The 18,821-nt window shown below is 39.0% G+C and overlaps 1 pseudogene; it reads left to right on the forward strand.

Moving 5' to 3' along the window:
- Positions 1-17,319, forward strand: part of LOC113069074 (semaphorin-5B-like) — a 60,414-nt pseudogene extending 43,095 nt beyond the window's left edge.
- The last annotated feature ends 1,502 nt before the right edge of the window (positions 17,320-18,821 follow it).

An 18,821-nucleotide genomic window follows, 5' to 3' on the forward strand; every position in this document is an offset into this window, starting at 1 on the left:
TAAGTAGATGTTTACAAGGACAGTAAACTGAACTCCAGGAAGGTATTATACACTGAATGATTCTATGATTTATTTTATTTTATTAACAAATCACATCACACCAAAACATGTAATGGCATAATGTGCGGTCATATGCTGTAATGCCTCTTTCTATACAACAAAAGATCAAGACAAATCAAAATAGCATTCAGTTTCTTAAAATGCTCTTTTGTTCTTGCATTTTAAATCAGACAGATTTCTTTGCTCTCCAACTCTCTTAAGAGCTGCAATTAATTCAAATTTAATCGACTTAATTAGGACTCAAATTAACGTTCCTTGCAAAGAACTATAACACTCCCTTGGGTGTCTAGCAAGGAGCCATTAAATTTTATTAACTGTTCACAGTGATGGCACAAGAATGAGCTTCACGTGTATTTTAAGAGCTGAAGTAATGTCGCCTGTGCATGAGGAATGAGCAACTGGATGATGTCATCTCTTTGTCAATCTTCCTCATTGCAGGAGTACCAGGCATGCAATCTGGAGTCCTGTCCGGAGGTGCGGCGAAACACCCCATGGACCCCTTGGGTCCCAGTGAACATAACGCAGGGAGGGGCACGGCAGGAGCAAAGAGTACGCTACATCTGCCGGGCACAGCTGGCTGACCCTCATGAGCTTCAACTGGGCAAGCGGAAAGTGGAGACACGCTTCTGCCCCAATGATGGGACGGTTACCTGCGAAACAGACTGTGAGTGTTTAGATCCTTTTTTCTAATGCACAGTACACCCACACAATGAACAGATCTGACTGAGTTAGGCGGTACCACTGGCTCGATGACAGTTCAGGGTCACAGTTCAGCTCTTGCCCACTTTGCGCATGTCGGGCGCCACATTGATTAAATGTATCTTGCCGTCTGAACTCGGGAGAGGTCAAACACTTGAAGTGCACATGGAATGCATTAGAGGCAAGGGAGTGTCAGAATTCACCTTGTGCAGGATGCTGTGACCAGAATGTGTTTGTCAAAGATGCTGTAAAACACAGCATGACATTGGTAGGTTTTTTAGTAACCTTGAATTACACAGAAAAAGGCCACTCCTTAAAATAACACACTCAGAGAGTGCTGCAGTGATGACTTCTTTATCAGTCCAACCCGGAAGTCAGCATCACCCTGGCTCCCTCGACAAAAACCCATTGGATTTTTGAATTCTTGCAGAATATAAGCTTTGTAAGCAATGAAAAGTTTATGCTTTTTTACATTTTGTTCATCATAATAATCTTCACGAATGAATACAACAATTCTGAAGTTTAAATGCAATTGCCAGAAATAAAAAGCTTACCATAAGCTATAAACAAACTATAGCCTACCATGGAAGGCCATTATGCTAACAAAAACTGTTTCAGTCTTTATTTTCAAAGCATTTTCCCTAAACATTTGCGTTAGAATAGTTCATTATAAGCTATTCAGTTATAAACACAATGAGGCTGTAAAGCGGACTAGTGAGTTGAGTAATTTCTGGTTCGGTGTGATGACTTTTAGTGTTCCCAACAACTTCTGTAGTCCCATTTAGGTACTTGTTAGCCATCTATTTCAAGACAAGTAAAATCTTAAGAAATATCACAAGATGTCATTGCAGGTGTTTCTTGTTGTAGGATAAATCTAAAAACATCTTGACATTAGGTTAACCACTAACATTATTCCAGGATTTTTAACCCATAGTCAAACATTTTATTGACTTCTGGACGATAAAACCAGAAATGTTTAAATGCTCTTCTACTGGTTTTGACCTACAAAAATACATTATCCCTGCATTGTTCTCAAAAAAAATGACACACCAAGAACAATAACTGTGAAGATAACTAACAATTGACATATTTATATTAGTCAGGTAGATTCTGTATCATCATAACAGTGTCAGTATGCTGGGAAAACATTCAATGTTAAAGAAAAATACTGACCAAAACTGGCAAACTTATGACCGGCAATATATGTTTTACAGCTCTCGTTGAGGAGCTTCTCAAGACGCCTGGTGTACGACTGACAGGCTCCGGCTGGTCATCATGGGAGATGTGGTCAGCTTGCACTCAGGAGTGTGCCAAAGGCTACCGCACTCGAAAACGCACCTGCACCAGCGCAGAGAGCAAAAGCGTTCCCACCGCCTGCCGAGGATCTCCAGTAGAATATCAGGACTGCAATCTTCAGGCTTGTCCAGGTAACACACACACTCAGAAATACGTATGTAAACACAAGAACTCTCCAAATGCACATATACATATGTGCACACAAATACACACATAACACCCACATATGCTCATGATCAAGGTAGTTGCTCATCGTGCTGGAAAAGCCTCTGCTTCCATTAGTGTGTGAAGTGTATTACTGAATTCATTAGCTAATGGAAACCAGAAGCCCCGTAGGGACCTGCTGTGGTCAAATTAAGAGGTTTCACCATAATTTCAAACAGACATGAACTCAATGATAAATCAAAGACTCTTTTCTGATTTTAAAAAAATTTGCTTCCCACCAAGTTGCTTATTGTGAGTTGTTTAGGTGTTTTCAAAGTGTTTTTAGCATATTGCGATATAGTATGCGATTGTTAGCAATTTTGTGAATGATAATGGACAGTTTAAGGTTGCTAACATACAGGCTAACAGTTTAGGAATGGTAATGAAATATTAAATGGTGCTAACAGACATTTCAAGGGTGCTAACAGATCATTTGGCCATGCTAATATACAGTTTAAAGGTGCTAAATTACATTTCTCTCCAAGTTTAACAGTCCTCTATGGTTCAAACAAACAGAGCCATGTTTTGAAAGTACTACTTCACCTGGGATCCTTCACAGTGCTAATTATCTGACCAATCATATATAGTATGAGATTCTTAGCATGCTTATCTTAGTGATGCTAATGGACTGTTTAAGGATGTTAAAGGGTGCTAACATATAGTTCAAAAGTGCTAATACAGTTTAGGAATGCCCATGAAAAGTCAAAAGGTGCTAAAATATTTTTTTTCTCCAGGTTTAACAGTCTTCTTGGGCTCAAACAAACAGCCATGTTTTGAAAGTGCGAATCCTTCACAGTGCAAATTATCTGACCAATCACCCTGGAAGTTCCAAACAGATGGTTTTGTGTGTTTCTTTAGACGTATTGACAGCTACTTGCCAATGCATTGTCCACTCTAAACTCTCTCTGAGTGTGACAAATGAACGACACCCACAGTATTTGCTATGCTGGTGTTTTCCACTCAGGCAGAAAGGGAAAATAGGATTGAAATAACAAAGCAGAAGGAAAGGGAGTAGGGCACATGGATTCAGACACAACCATTTTAATCATTCTTTTGACCTCAGACATGCACTCCTTCAGTGTTGCAGGGTTGCTGGACTCACTGTGATTGCAGTCGGTCTGCCTTTACACTTCAGTCGTGCCCCAGTACACACATGCTAATCCACTGAGGTTAAACAGTGCTTTCCAGTGCAGAGAGAAGGAGCCACCCATAACCTTCCCCTCCATCAGTCTGATGAGACGTCAAGAGGATGGTGGCAGGGCCTGTTAAAGTGAGAAGAAACTGCACAACAAAAGTGCTTCTATCCTGGTCAGTGCTGGAAAATACAGTTTATGGTGATAGCTGTGGAACATGATAGCTGGTTTCTAGCTACTAGATAATCTACAAACAAGTTGGTTATACTAGCTTCAGGTGGTCAAGCTGTTCTATGGTGACTATCTTGGACCAGCTAGATATCAGTCACCACCTTAATCTAGATTTAACAACAGGATAAACTATGAAATGGAGGTGAACAGCTGGTGTTCATTGTAACAAGAAGTCTCAAGTGTTTGGTGAGGAGCTTTGTGGGTCAAATAAAGCAGTTTGAACCTCCATTCTGCCCTGAACTTTGAATGTCCGGATAACCATAGCATCCCATAACAGATGTCTGCTTGCCTTGTCCGCCTTGTGGGAATTTCCAATGATGTCCATTTTTTTATTGTTTTGTTGTTTGCCTGTTTGATTGATGCTTTTTAATGTTTGTGTTCGGTACATTTTGTTTGCATCCTCCGCTCAGTCTTTCTTGTTTGCGCTGCATTTGCATCCGCTTATCTGATGCTTGGATGATTGTGTCCCCGTCCTTGCCTGATTGTTTTGTGTTTGTCTTTGTATGTTGTATTTGTTTGTACATGTTTGGTCTGTGCAGTTAAAGGCGCCTGGTCTTGCTGGTCATCATGGTCGCAGTGTTCGGTGCCCTGTGGAGGTGGGCACTATCAACGAACGCGCACATGCACTAGCCCTGCCCCTGCCAATGGAGGGGACATCTGCATCGGGTTGCACACAGAGGAGGCTCTTTGCAACACGTACACCTGTGATGGTAAGATCAGTTCCAATCCAGAACCTCAAATGGGATAAAAAATGCTTTAAGTTAAATGTGCTACAAAAACATCAAGGCTCTCCAAATTGAGCTCTACCTCTGTCTGTAAGCACAAGATACATTTGGTTTTCAGTGTGTCATCTGTCCATCAGCACCCATTTTTACCACCATTTAAAAACATGGAGAACTATACAGCTATGGATGCTTATTTCCATCATGGAATAAAAATATAAAAGGTAATTGTTTTTTTGTTTTGTTTAGTTTAAAAAAAAAAAAAAAATCTCAGAATTCTTTTTAATTACGTTTTCCTGTAAATTATTATTATTTTTGGTTGTTTAAATAAAAGATAATTACGACTGGACTTCCTCCGAAAGTTTCAACCCTGCTGAAAAGTTCAGCTTAGATTAGCATGGTTGATCAGCATTGAAATTGTATTCACCAGCAAAACTTAACTGATGAGGATGGTCAACAGAGGAAATTGTGCTGGCTGAGCTATTTAAATGGATAATTCACTCTACAAATGAGAAATCTGGCATACTTTTCTCCCTCACCTCATGCTAAACCTGTATAACTGTATGGAACTCCAAAAAAAGATATTTTGAAATGTCTCAGCATTTGTCTCCATAGAGTTTTTTTTTTGTGTGTGTGTGCTCTGCGGTAAGTCAGTACCTACGTTTCCACTGTCGGGCCAAAAGCACGTGTGCTAGTGCATGCCAGGGCCAGTTGCGTTTCCACTGTCACTTCTGGTGCTCAATCGTGCCTCATCGGTGCTTCCTTGGGGCCAACGGCCTGGGCCAGCTGGGGCTAGAGGAGTGGTTATGAACAAAGGCGGAGTTTCTCTGCATCTGGAGAGCATCAGTGCTGTGGATCATTTCATGAAGCTTATTACGTAAACACCAGCATTAAAAACTTTTTCAAATAAGTTGACCTCAAAACTCACTTTTAGTTGGCAGAGTGTGTTTGAAATAACTTGATCCGATGTGGATTATAATCACCACACAAGGCAGAAACACAGCATTAACTTTACCATAGTAAACATTAGGGGTGCTCCGATCACGACAGGCCGATCGTTAATGCGCATCTCGTCAGTAAAGCCGGTTCTCTAATCAGCGGTTAATTCCATCAGGTGCGTGATTTCACATAGAGCAGCTGTTACTACACAGAGCCGTTGTTAACTGAGAAGATGCGCCAAAAAACGCTGAAAATTAACGTGATTTGCGCATCTTCTCTATTAACAACGGCTCTGTGTAGTAACAGCTGCTCTATGTGAAATCACGCACCTGATGGAATTAACCGCTGATAAGAAAACCGGCTTTACTGACGAGATGCGCATAACGATCGGCCGATCGTGATAGGAGCACCCCTAGTAAACATGTAACATTTTATCTGTCATATGTCTCGGCTCGAGAGTAAAAATATAGAAATGATCATTCTTTCTAAATGTGATGTAGTATAACGTGACTACAAATAAACAGAAACAGACTCGACTGAATAAGCAGGCATGTTCAGCAAGCATGTTCATAACGCCTTATTTCTGTGTGACTAATTTTCAATCCTGATTAATTAATTGTGATCTATGTATTACTTATTATGGTAAAACATGGATTCTTTTGGATTTAAATATATTTAACAAAGCATGCAAACAAAGTCTTCTTTTATAGTGTTAGTTTTGTGATCACGCTAGTTCCAGTGACTTATTTCTTATTAGTTTTCCAATAACTTCTGTTTCTTGGTGAAATGATGGGGTTGTATGACGTTGTTCCTGAGAGGCATGTAAACCTGAGAGGGTTGGTTTTAGTGATGCGCTGCAGAGCTTCTGACCTGACGGTGGAAACACAGCACTATTTTTGCCTCAGTGCTACAGGTCTGAGGCTATTAGCCTTGCACGGCCCGATTATGGCAGTGGCACTGGGTTCATCAATGACAGAATTTAAACTTTTCAGGTGAACTACCCCTTTAAGAAGCCATGTGAGCATCCACAGCACAACATTTGCTGGTCTTTTTAATGGGATAGTTTATGACCAACTGATCATCATTGAATTGAAGGAATTATTTCAGACCTTTCAATCACCAGTAACATACTTCAGATTCTGAGAGGGGCTTCTGGGGTCCTCCAGGCTACAGATGGTGCCATATGTGAGCTGCATGCATATAGAGGTGTGCTGTGTGCAAGCAGACTGTGGCGGTGCTAAGCTCTGTTGTCACATTCTGATGCCATCACTTTAAAAATGTCTCTTTAAGACAAAACTGAAATATTATGAAGATTGGATGTAAAGCCCTATAGCTATAACAAATTATACACTACATTTGTATTGCCTTTGACTCACTGATTATCACCTCAAATCCATGCTTTTGATAATTAATTATCAATCAATAAAATTAAGTCCCTGTAAAGATACTAAGAGTAAACCCAGAATGAAAAACATCCCATATTGGTCACTTATAAGGTTCCATTACATTAGGATTCCGCTTTAAAAATTGTTCATGACATATTGTTTGCTTAAGGAAAATAAATGAAGATTAATGTAGCAGTTATTGAGGCTGCCTTTTATCATTGTTAAAAGTGGATCTGCTTTTTCTGAAATACTATGATATTGACTGGGACTAGTTGCTACTGATCTTAAAGTCTTTTGGATCCTTGATTCAAACATTTGGCCCCTGGCGGCCCCCTTCATAAATGACAAATTTGTTAGGCTCTGGGAGAGTTATAAGACTGTGTATGGTCTAGACAAGCATCTTAAAAGCTGAAACATGAAAGGAATGTGTCTATTTACAGATTGGATTTTCCCAGCAAACAAATACATTTTAAATCAAAGTTTCTTCTAAGTAAAGTTCTTGGTTCACTTGCTGTGAAAGTGTTGCATCAGACTGTGATTATTTCTTCCTCCTCGTGTGACTCTGGCGGTGTTTGTTTCATGCGTGTGGGTGGGCTGTTGAGTCGGCAGCGCTCTGGTTAGATTGCCTCTGAACTGTAAGGATGGCCAAAATCAGAACGCTCCATTTAAAGGGAGAGTTTAACTGAAAAAATTAAAAATTAAATTCTCATCATTTACTCACTGTTAAGTTGTTCCAAACCTATGATTTTCATTCTTTTTTGTAACAACAAAATGTGCAACGAAGCACAAAAAACTATTTTAAATAATTTACTGAATTCTCTTTTCTATGCAGGTGAATACATTTAAGTTAATATTTCAATAATTTAACAATAAATTTGCATATTCATAGTTCTCTGATGATGGTTAATGGTCACAAAACATATGCAAACCTAACATTTAAAATCCTTACACTTTATTTTAGTGAAATACTAGTAAAATGCTGTACAGTTCTGTCCACAAACATTTAGGAAATTATGCAAATGTACATGAAGAGAACCTAGCACACACTGTGTTCCCACATTTTCATTTAACTTGCATCACATGCAATGATTGAGTTTGTGAGAAGCAGCATTTACTAATTATAATATTATATCACACTGTATCATTATTTAAAGGTGCTGTAGGGAACTTTTGTAAAAAAATATTTTTTCCATATTTGTTAAACCTGTCATTATGTCCTGACAGTAGAATATGAGACAGATAATCTGTGAAAAAAATCAAGCTCCTCTGGCTCCTCCCAGTGGTCCTATTGCCATTTGCAGAAAGTCATCCGCTCCCGGTAAAAAACAACCAATCAGAGCTGCGCTCCGTAACTTTGTTTGTGTTCAAAATGTAGAAAAATGTATATAATAAGCGAGTACACCATGAATCCATTTTCCAAACCGTGTTTTTAGCTTGTCCTGAATCACTAGGGTGCACCTATAATAAGTGTTTATATTCGGACTATTTTAGATTGCTTCGGGGATACCGCGGCGGAGTAACCCAGTACCTTTGTGATTCTTCATAGACATAAACAAAGAGAAGTAGTTCCGGCTACGATGTTCTTCTGCAAGACGCAAGCAGTTCTTTTTAGTAACTGCTAGAGCATCAAAAGTTCCTTACTGCAGCTTTATTTAAATGATAGCCTTTGATTTGATAATTACTCAAAAATATAGTGCCACTTCTCTTTAATTTTGATTAACTGTGCAACCCTCTTTATCTATTTTAATTTTGCATTAAAAAAAATTTTATCCCCGTCTTGGAAACCTTGACTTAGAATATAGTGATTTGGACCAGTTTATTAAACATTTATGCATACAGTATACATATACATAGCATTTTGGTGCTTGACAGTGTGAATGACATAAGAAATGACGCGAGTAAATGATGACAAGAGTGTTCATTTTTAGATGAACTGTTCCTTTAAATCCTGTGTTTATGCCCGTGTCTTTGTGCAGGTGGGTGGATGGCCTGGTCGGTGTGGTCTGAGTGTGATGACTCGGGCCTGCAGCTGCGCAGTCGAGTGTGTGGGGCTCAATCCACACCATGTGTGGGAAACAGCTCCCAGCACCGAGACTGCAATGAGATCCCAGGTGAGCGAGAGCTATAAACACACACACACACATATTCACAAGGCGTCTGACTATCCCATTATAAAGCAAAGCGTTTCCCTGTTGCAGTGTTACTCTTATTAAATAAACATACACTTTAAACCCTGTCAAACTCGCTGTTGTTTCTAATAGATTAGATGTAATATGTTTACTTGCGCTTATTCATTACTCTGGCTGGTGGAGTGGAAGTGTTCAAAGTGAAGAACTGAATGCACCCGGCCTGCGAGAACACGAGTTATCAGAGCGGAATACCAAGTGAATCAGACACTCTAATTAATATTAATGTTATGCCAAAAGGCAGCCTCACATCCAATTTCTCTCCAATTTTGGGAAACGGGTTCCAAATCCTGAGGTGTCTTAGACGGTGAGGAGATCAAGGAGAATTGTGCATCTCAATCAAAACATCTCCCCCCATACCCGTCTCTGCTCTTTGTGGTGATTTCAGATAGAGCTTGAAAAGCATGACTCTGGGTGTTAATAGAGAACCTTAGACACCATCGCAGCAGTGAAAAATGGCATTCCCATCGAAGTGCAGCTCATTATTTCAACCAAAATGGAATATTTACACTAAATGAGCATTTAAAGTTTTATTTTGAAAAATAGCTTGCAACTATTTGAATAACGTAATATGTGATGGAAGCATAATAATATAATCATTTTCATGCGACCCGACTTACAGGCTTTGATGTGATTTCCTGTATTTTATCACTGCAGACCTGCTCATCCCTCAGGTACAAAACAGGACTTCCTCACCACTCAGATCTATAGCTATTTGAATCACCCAACTTCCAGGAAGGTTGCTTTTGAAATGGGAAAGTAGAGTAGGATATGATGGTTCACATTTTGGCTGTAATTCAGCAAATGAAAGCAAGACAAGGGAGCATGTAATGACCTGCTCACAGGACTTTTTCTTGCACCAGCCTGCTCCATTTTTAAATTGTTAGTTTATGGTTAGATTGTTGGTTGCAACCCAAAATTGTTGGTCACTACTCAAACTGAGCAACAAAATAGAAAAAAAGTGCACTAAATGCATTAATAAAATAAAGTGTGACTAACCATGCATAGTTACTGTAGAAAATAGCTTATTAGCTTTTAAAAGGATGTTTCATGGTTTTTGATGTTGACATCAAGGCTGCACATCCTTTTTATAAAGAAATGAATAATTTTGCATATTGTTGCATCTATGCATTTCATATATATATATATATATATATATATATATATATATATATATATATATATGTATGTATATATATATATATATATATATATATGTATATATATATATATATATATATATATATATATATATATATATATATATATATATATATATATATATATATATATATATATGTATATATATATATATATATATATATATATGTATATATATAGATATATATAGAGAGAGTATTATTTTTAGTCGGCACTTCATGTCTAATGAAAAATTTACATTTATAAGCATCTGACAGTTCTACCCCTAGTGAAAAATAAAGATACTTAAATGTATTTGAAAGGCTACTACAAAGACATTTTCATATTTATGTACTTAATAAAATACCCTGCAATTGTACTTTAATATTCCAAACTGGTGTACTTAAAGTCTGCTAAATTGGAACAACTAATTTTGTGCTTAATGCACTTTAATTGTGCAGAAGTAGTGCTGAAGTTCAACTAAAGATATACTTAGATATACTTAGTTGATTGTGCTGAAGTGGAACTATTGCAAGTACACTTCAGGTACATTTAAGGTATATTTTCCAGACTGATTTTATTAAAAAAAAATCATACAATCCTCATTAAACATGACTTTAAAACACATTTTAGTCTTGATATTAAACATGTGCATTGTGCACAAGTAGTACTCCAAATAAAAACAATAACAAAATAACAAATAAACAATTTTGATTTTATCCAAAGAAACTTGCATTGCATTCTGGGTTTACGTTCATGTGGTCCCGGGAAGGCAAACCCATGACACTGGCGTTGCTGTCGACATGCTCTACTGGTTGAGCTACACCAATCTCGATTTTGAAGCTAAACTACTTGACAGCTACTGCTCTAGATGGATGTCTGTGACTGTTCCGATGCATCTCAAACCACAATCGTTGTGTTTTTAAGATGCCTTGTCACTTTGAAAGATGTTTGGCATCAGTTCAAGACATTCAGAAAGAGCTCAAGACCCTTGCAAGAGCTCATCCTGTGTGAGCAGTCACTAACTATACATCTCTTTCTCTACACAGCAATTCTCCCTGCGTCTAGCTATGAGAAGGACCAGCAGTGTGGGGGTAAGTGCTTTGACCGATATGTTTGTATGGTGTCCACCACGTTAGTATGCGCTTATGCATGAACGCTCTCGTGAATGCTCAAAGACATGTAGCAATGTGCTGCTTGTGTGTCATGTTTCATGTAAGCCCCTTTTCATCCCGAACTCAGAAATGGAATCGCTAAGCAGGTTTAAGTGAGTGAACTTCATAATTCACACTGCTGATCTTCAGTTTCTCATGTGTGGTGTTCCATGGCTCTTGTGGCTCTCCCATGCAGAGGTGCTGCCTTTCCAGTGCATGCACCAGACGAAAAATACAGCGGTGCTTTTTAGGTTTGTGGATCCAGGCCACATCGAGCAATGGCTGCCCTCAGAGTTGGCACTGCAGTGCCAATGTGGGGTTTCTCCAGGTGGCAGCACATATTACCCATCATGCTCCAGCAGTGGTGCTCTCCTGAGTGAGCGTTGTCCAATTAGAGCAGTTCATGGCGGGGTATGGCGTTTGCTCTCTTCAATCACATTTCACACTCATTACGGGTCAGACCGGCAGGATGCCCGGTCTGTCACATCGACCGGCTAATCACAGCACTGTCCCTCTGTACTGCATCATTCAGCCAGATGCTTCGAAGCAACTGCCTACCGGTGGTTGATGGCTCCGGACATGTAGCGTTAATGATGAGGGATTCAATGGTGCCAAATCGCTCCAAATTCACTGATAAGGATGTCTATATTGTCTAATTATTTGAAAAAGCATACTTAGTCAAATGTCTGGATGAAAATGCCAACATATTACAGTTATTTGCAGAAAAACGGTTACGTTAATATGGTCTTCTCTTGTTTTCCCAGGGTTCACTCTGCTTCACCTGATAGCTACAGGTGTGTCGTGCTTCCTGGGTGCCGGTCTACTGTCCTTCCTGGTGTATGTGTACTGTCAGCGGTTCCACAAGCCCTCACAGGAGTCTGCTGTCATCCATCCCACCACTCCCAACCACCTCAACTACAAGGGCAACACCACACCAAAGAATGAGAAATACACACCCATGGAGTTTAAGGTCAGTTTTGACACCATAATCATAAGAAAATTATTCTCATAGTTCTTTTTTAAACAGTGGACGGGGTTTAGCATGTTGTTGTTGATCATGAACAAGACTCTCTTGAATGAGTGGGATTTTTTTGATTTGTTTAGATGGTGATGTCTTCATTTCAGGAAATGTGATGAGGTGCAAAGTTATTTAGAAGTTAATCATGCACACATTTATATAGGGATGCACAGAAATGAAAATTCTGGCATTTTTCTCTTTCAGTCAAAAACCATAAATGTCATTTTCAGCCGATAATTTTCAGCATCTGAAATTTCGGTGCATCCCTCTATGCAAAATTCAGAAATACAACGAATTATATTAGTTTGCAATGTAGTGAAATTTATATGGAGAGGTAAAGACTATTTCTTGTCAGTATTGGTCTGGTGTATCCCAAATGCACTTTGCAGCCATTACAATGTCACAAATCTATTTATTTTTCAAATAAATGCTGTTCTCTTAAACTTTTTATCCATCAAAGAATCCTGAAGAAAACATGCTAATATGTGCTAATAAAACTGCACTCTCATTGATACTGAATGCATAATCAAATTTTGAAATATATTTTAATAAACACTCAAAAGGCAAGGATTTTTAGACCTCTTGGAAATAGCAGTCATTGTAATTCTGCAGAGATCTGTTCAGATTTTGTGTGAGCCTGAAGATGAGTTTCTAATATATGCCGACTTGGAAACTGTGGCCTTAGAATTCCACGTGAAACTCAGTGGACTTTGGCAGATTGCGGAGCCTGTTTGTATTTATGTATTTTGGCAACTTTCAGAATCTTCTCAGCTGCTTAAAAGTGTGTTTAATATCTCCGTTTTACACATTTGACCATATTCAAACCTTTTTTCGCAGATGTTAGGCTCATCAGGTTGCTCAATCAAACAGATCAATGTTTCGATAGCACCACAGAGACAGACACAGCGTTTACCCTTTTCATGGGAATGTGCCCAGAAAAGCCTTTTATATACTCCCTGCAAATTAAGATGTATTTCAACATCAGAAAATGACATTTTACTTTTACATTTCCCCACGGATGAGCTATCAGGAAAAGTTGTGAGCAGCCAAGTAACCGAACTCTATCGTGTAGCACACTCGTTTGTTTTGTCCGAAATGAGCATCACTAGATAACTGATAGTTTGGTGATTACCGCTGGTTTCAGTCTCCCCACGGCCGCTTGTTTAGCCGCCTCTTCTGGCTGCACGCGGTTCCTGGCACACACTCCGTCTTTATTAATGGGCTCCATTAGGCTGTTTAAGCAGCAGCCGCTCAGTGGACTCCCACAGCTGGTTGTGACTGATCGTCGAGCTCATCCAATTAGTTTGGCTCGGCTCGCTCTCCCTCCACTCGTGTCCTTGCTGTGACACCTGCGCGAGCCTTTTGCCACTTTTTCCATCGATCTTCTGCATGGCCACCACTCACTCGAAACTCATTATGAGACTTGGCCAATATGAGTGGATCGAGAGAAAGAAGCGGCCATTTGCAAAAGGCCATCACTCGGGCCTCTGTCCATGTATTCCCAGAGCACAGCGGTGTGCAGATGGCTGTGTGATATTAAACGTGTGACACGGAGGCCTCTCTGATTGATGGGTGTTTGAATAAGCATCCGCCACATTGAGAGCCGCATTGTAAATCAGGATGAATATCCCGATTTCGCTCAGGAAAGGGTTTGTCAAAAGCCTGCTAAAGGTACCACAGTCAGGAAGGTGTAATTTGGTATCATAATAGCAGCTAGCATTCCCTTCACTTGTCACTTATTGACTTTTGGATAAAAACACAATTTTATCTATCTTGTTCAGACTAAAAATGGAGATGTATTTGCCATGTATTGAAAACTATTATTGTTGCACAGCAAATCTCGGCTATGGTGAGTCACTCAAATCAGTCTAATATGTTTCAAAGCTTCAATCACCCAGTAACTGAGCTACGTTTTTTTAGAGCTGGACAAATGAAATTTCTTGAGAGCTCTACATTTCATACACACACACACGTTACCTTCATCCATGACCCACGGGTTCACAACTTTTGAATTATCGAGCTTATCGGCTGTGGACTTCATTCAGAAGTCTTACATATTTAAAGATGCAGTGTGTCATTTCTGCTTCTCTAGTACCTCCAAACAGAATCGCAAAAATAACCTGATTTCTCTATCTCATCCTATTGTGGTGATAGGGTTGCTGTACAGTTGCTAAAACAGGGATATCTGAAAGGTGTTAAATGTTACTGTGTGGTCTCTGTGGAGTTCTGAGTGGTTTTAACAGAAATTAGAAAACGTTAGCATTTTGCTATAAGGTTGTTAGGATGGTCAGATTGTTTTTGTTGCTTTGTGGTTGCTGTGGTATTCTGACTTTAGGAAGATTAATCATGGTTTTATTATAGTAAAAGTGAAGTAACCATGTTTTTATTTTGTTTTTTATTTGGATGATCAATTCCCATTTGTAACCTACAGATGGGGATTAGGGCAAAACAATAATAAAACATAAAACCATCATGTTTAAAGTCATTAAATATAATGTTCAAATAAAATATTGAGAAAAAAACTCTTTAAATTACGAGAAAGAAAAAGTCATTCAATTTCAAGAAAAACAATAGTTACATTTTAAGAAAAAAGCTGAAATAAAATGTTGAATGAATTAACTTGTTAAATTATGAGAAAAAAAAACATTCACCGGATTAAAATGCAGAGAACATAAACATGTCAGTTTCTTTTAATCACGTTGGATGTTTTCAGATGGTGTCTGCAGTGGCCAAGGTTGAAGAAAAATGCACATGGTTGTAGCATATGATGTTTTGGACAAGGGTCTTTTGCTGACCTCGCTTTTCTTCCTTTTCTCATCCCATATCACATTGGAAAAGAGGAAATTAATTTATTTCACCTACTGTATGTCATACACTTGACTGCCTTGTTGTGAATGTGCCTGCTTGAGCGACCGGAAGCTGGACATTACAGTTTATAAAGTTTTAAGCATCTACATTATTATTAAACTAATGCATTGTTTCACTTCAGAAGGCCTTTTTAACACCCTGGAGCTGTGCGGTGTTGTTTTATGACGGATGGATTCCTTTTTTTGGTTTCAGAAACAGGGGCACCATTCACTGCAATTATACAGATTGGAACAGACAGGACAATGTTGAATGTAACTCTGAATGTGTTTGTCTGAAAGAGGAATGTTAGACATGCCTAGGATGCCTTGGGATTTTTGGGTGAACTATCCTTTTAAACTATGGTTAATTTGTGGTTATGCAGTTTCTAGAGTTTTCTGAGTGTTTTTTTTTCTTTCTTTTTTTTACATAATGTACTTTTGTAAGGTTGCTAGGGTTTAACAATTAGCATGTTGCTTTGTGATGGCTAGGGTGTTCTGCATGGTTTTAGCATTGCTATGCAGCTGCTGGTATATTCTGGGTTGTTTTTAACACACTGCTGTGAAGTTGCTAAAGTGTTCTGGGTGCTTTTTTTAGCATGTTGCTATCCAGATATCTGGAGAGTTCTATTTTGTTTTAACATTTTGCCATACAGTTTCTAGAGTGTTCTGAGTGATAGTCAAGTCCAAGTCAAGTCTGCTTTATTGTCAATTCTTCCACATGTACAGTACATGCATACAGAAATCGAAATTGCGTTACTCTCAGACCCCCGGTGCACACAGATAACATTAACAGTAGAGCCTGAAAATCTAGATCAAATATAAATGTAGATACAACTATACAATAAGGGAATGTCAAAAAGACATGTAATAAAATTTAAAATAAGTTAAATACAGCAGCGCAAGGCACATGGCAGATAGAGTGCAAATCAGTAAAGTGAACAAACAGTGCAGATAAAAAGATTTTTAGTGCAAAAAAATGTATATTTAAAAAAAAATAAACACGTTTTATTTTAGGACCGTCTTTAGTGATTTTAGCATGTTGCTAAATGCTATGGTGCTCTATATGGTTTTTAAAATGTTGCTGTGTGGTTGCTGTCACTGTTGCTGTTCTTTAGCATGTTGCTATGCTTGGGTGGGTTGTATGGTTTTCACCGCGTTTGCAGTTGCTGAAAAGTGTTTTTATCATGTCACTATGAGGTGTTTACAGAGTTACAGCATGCGGTTAGTGTGTTCTTCAATGATTTTTAGCATCTTGCGTTGTGGTTGCTAAAGTGTTCTGGGTGGGGTTTTTAAACCTTGCTATGCAGTTGCTGGGGAGTGTTAAGTTATTTTAACATGTTGCTGTGTAGTTCTACAGTATTCTGAGTGATATTTAGCACATTATGTCATTCTTCAGTTGTCTGGCTTTGTAGTCGCTATGTTGTCCAAGTCAAAAGACCCCATTCGAAGTTCTATGATACTCTGGTCCTTAGATGTGGCTGTGGTCTCTCCTTCATTATAAGACTCTGAGATCTACAAACTCAATACCACTGGTCAAGAGTGCTAGTGTTGTACAGCTGCTCAAACATGCTAGTGGTGCAGATATTGCACCCTGTCCCTTAAAGAAACTAGCTGGATATGAGTTTGCATGTGTTAAGCTGAAGGTGTGAGATCTTGCCGTGTGCTTTCAGCATTCTCATATTCTGTTCTTTTTAGTTCTCAAGGTCACAAGAGGTTTGCAGACTGTGAGATCAGTGGTGTTTCATCTCAGAGACTGATAGATAGTTGTTTGCCTCTCAGCTCATCTAACACTCCTTTATTTGGTTTTCTCCACAAGACTCTGAATAAGAACAATTTGCTGCCGGATGAGAGGACCAACTACTTCCCTTCACCGCTTCAGCAGACAAACGTGTACAGCACCACATACTACCCCACGGCGCTGGGCAATATGACTACCGACCAGACTCCTCGCCGTCTCCTTGCAGAACCTATAACCACAGCTGAGACACGTGTCCCATCCATAGCTTTATCGCCATCTCCTAAAAGCCTCCACTTTCCCCACCCACACACTCTGCACCCGATGAGGTGCTTATTCCAACATTCCAGCCAATTTTCCCCCTAAGATCTCTCCCCCGAGGACTGCGCCACCTAAGTCAGGCCTTACGGTGTCGACGGGGGAAAATTCCAGTGATTCAAACAGCACTTTTTAAAGATTGTGTAGCTACACTGACTTTGAGAAACTGATGTCTTGATTGATCGCTGCAGAACTCCTGTTAATGGAAAGAGGTTTTGCTGAAGCTCAAGGTGGGAAGACGTAATTGCTCCGGCATCCCCGTACCACTCCAAAAATACCCATTACAGGAAATGCAATCTGCTGCACTGTGGCAGTTCTTTTTGAAACTACAGAAGAAGAATATGGCAGACGCCGGACAAAAGAGAGCAATCAATGGTGACATTATTAGGTTTGGTTAGAACAGCGGAATTGTTACCTTTGGATGCAAATGTAAGGACATCCCACTGACTTCCGACCTTTGAGGGGCAAACTCTGACAAAAGAGGATGGGTTGCAGGATCAATGCATCTCCTGGTGAACTCTTCTGATATGAGTTCGGAAACAAGCTGCAGAAAAAAGAACAGCTTAAAATAGGATGCTATTCAGAACGGACTGAATATAGATTTATCAGAACCGAAATATAGATTTTTAGCACGCTAAAAGGCCAGAAGAATGCGGCATCATTTCCCTGAAAAGTCGAAACGCCTTTCTTTCTTGCGAATGCATGGGAATCGAGGAATATTGCACCAACAAGGAATATGCTTAGATCTGAAGCAAACATGTTCTTCTCTCTTACTGTAAGTCCTGGTGGTCATATTAAATATGACTGGGTTCAAACTGAGACGGACTATATTTTATTATGAAAAAATGTAGGAAATACTGATAGCTTGGCACTTGTTTTATACGGTTATTTTAAAGAGGGAATTATTCAGCAGCTGTAGGATAGATGGACAATAGAGTTTATTTAAGATATGAGTTCAAGCATTGATGGAGCTATACTGAACATTTCATATATCATTTTTTATTATTGTTTCCAGATGGTATATTCCTAACCACCATCACATTCATCAGAGATACGAGCGAAGGCGTACACCGTTATGAGCATCGTATATTCATGAAATTGCCTAGAGAGTCAACTTAAACAGAAATGATCAATGGATCACTGTCTTTGTCACATCGAACAACATCTAAAAAAATCTTTCTGCAGCACTATGTGCCTAACTCAGATTTTATTTTGCCCATGTGTTGACATGCTTCCCAGTGGCATCACGCCCACTTTCCAGATGTAACTCAACAGCTATCGATAAAAGTGTTTCGGGAACGGCAACTCTCATCGGGATATAGTATTTATGGTATTGCTTGGTTTCTAAAGGGCATTGAAAACTAAACTAAGCTATTTTATCATGCTCATTTAATGAATGCTAAGCCATGCTTTCAGCTAAGCATGAGTACAAGGGTTGTAAATAAGTGATGTCCCACCGCGAAAAAAAGGAATGCCACGCAAAGGCTAGTATAATGTACATGTATATTGTAAAGCTAACATTGTTTTTTTAAACGCCTTATAGTTGTAAAATAATATGTGCAGCAGCTGTGTATATATACCAACCGTAGGGATTGTGTGGGGATGGAGCCTGTCAGTGTCCAGAGAGAGTCCCTACAAAACTATTAGAGTGTTTGTACTTTTATACATCTGTTCATAATTAATATGAATTGATTTTTGCCATTCACATGACAAGGTTCACAAAATTAGCATGAATTAAGTTGCTTCAATATCGTA

This window comes from Carassius auratus, unplaced genomic scaffold (assembly GCF_003368295.1).
Source record: "Carassius auratus strain Wakin unplaced genomic scaffold, ASM336829v1 scaf_tig00000750, whole genome shotgun sequence".
Lineage (NCBI taxonomy): Eukaryota > Metazoa > Chordata > Actinopteri > Cypriniformes > Cyprinidae > Carassius > Carassius auratus.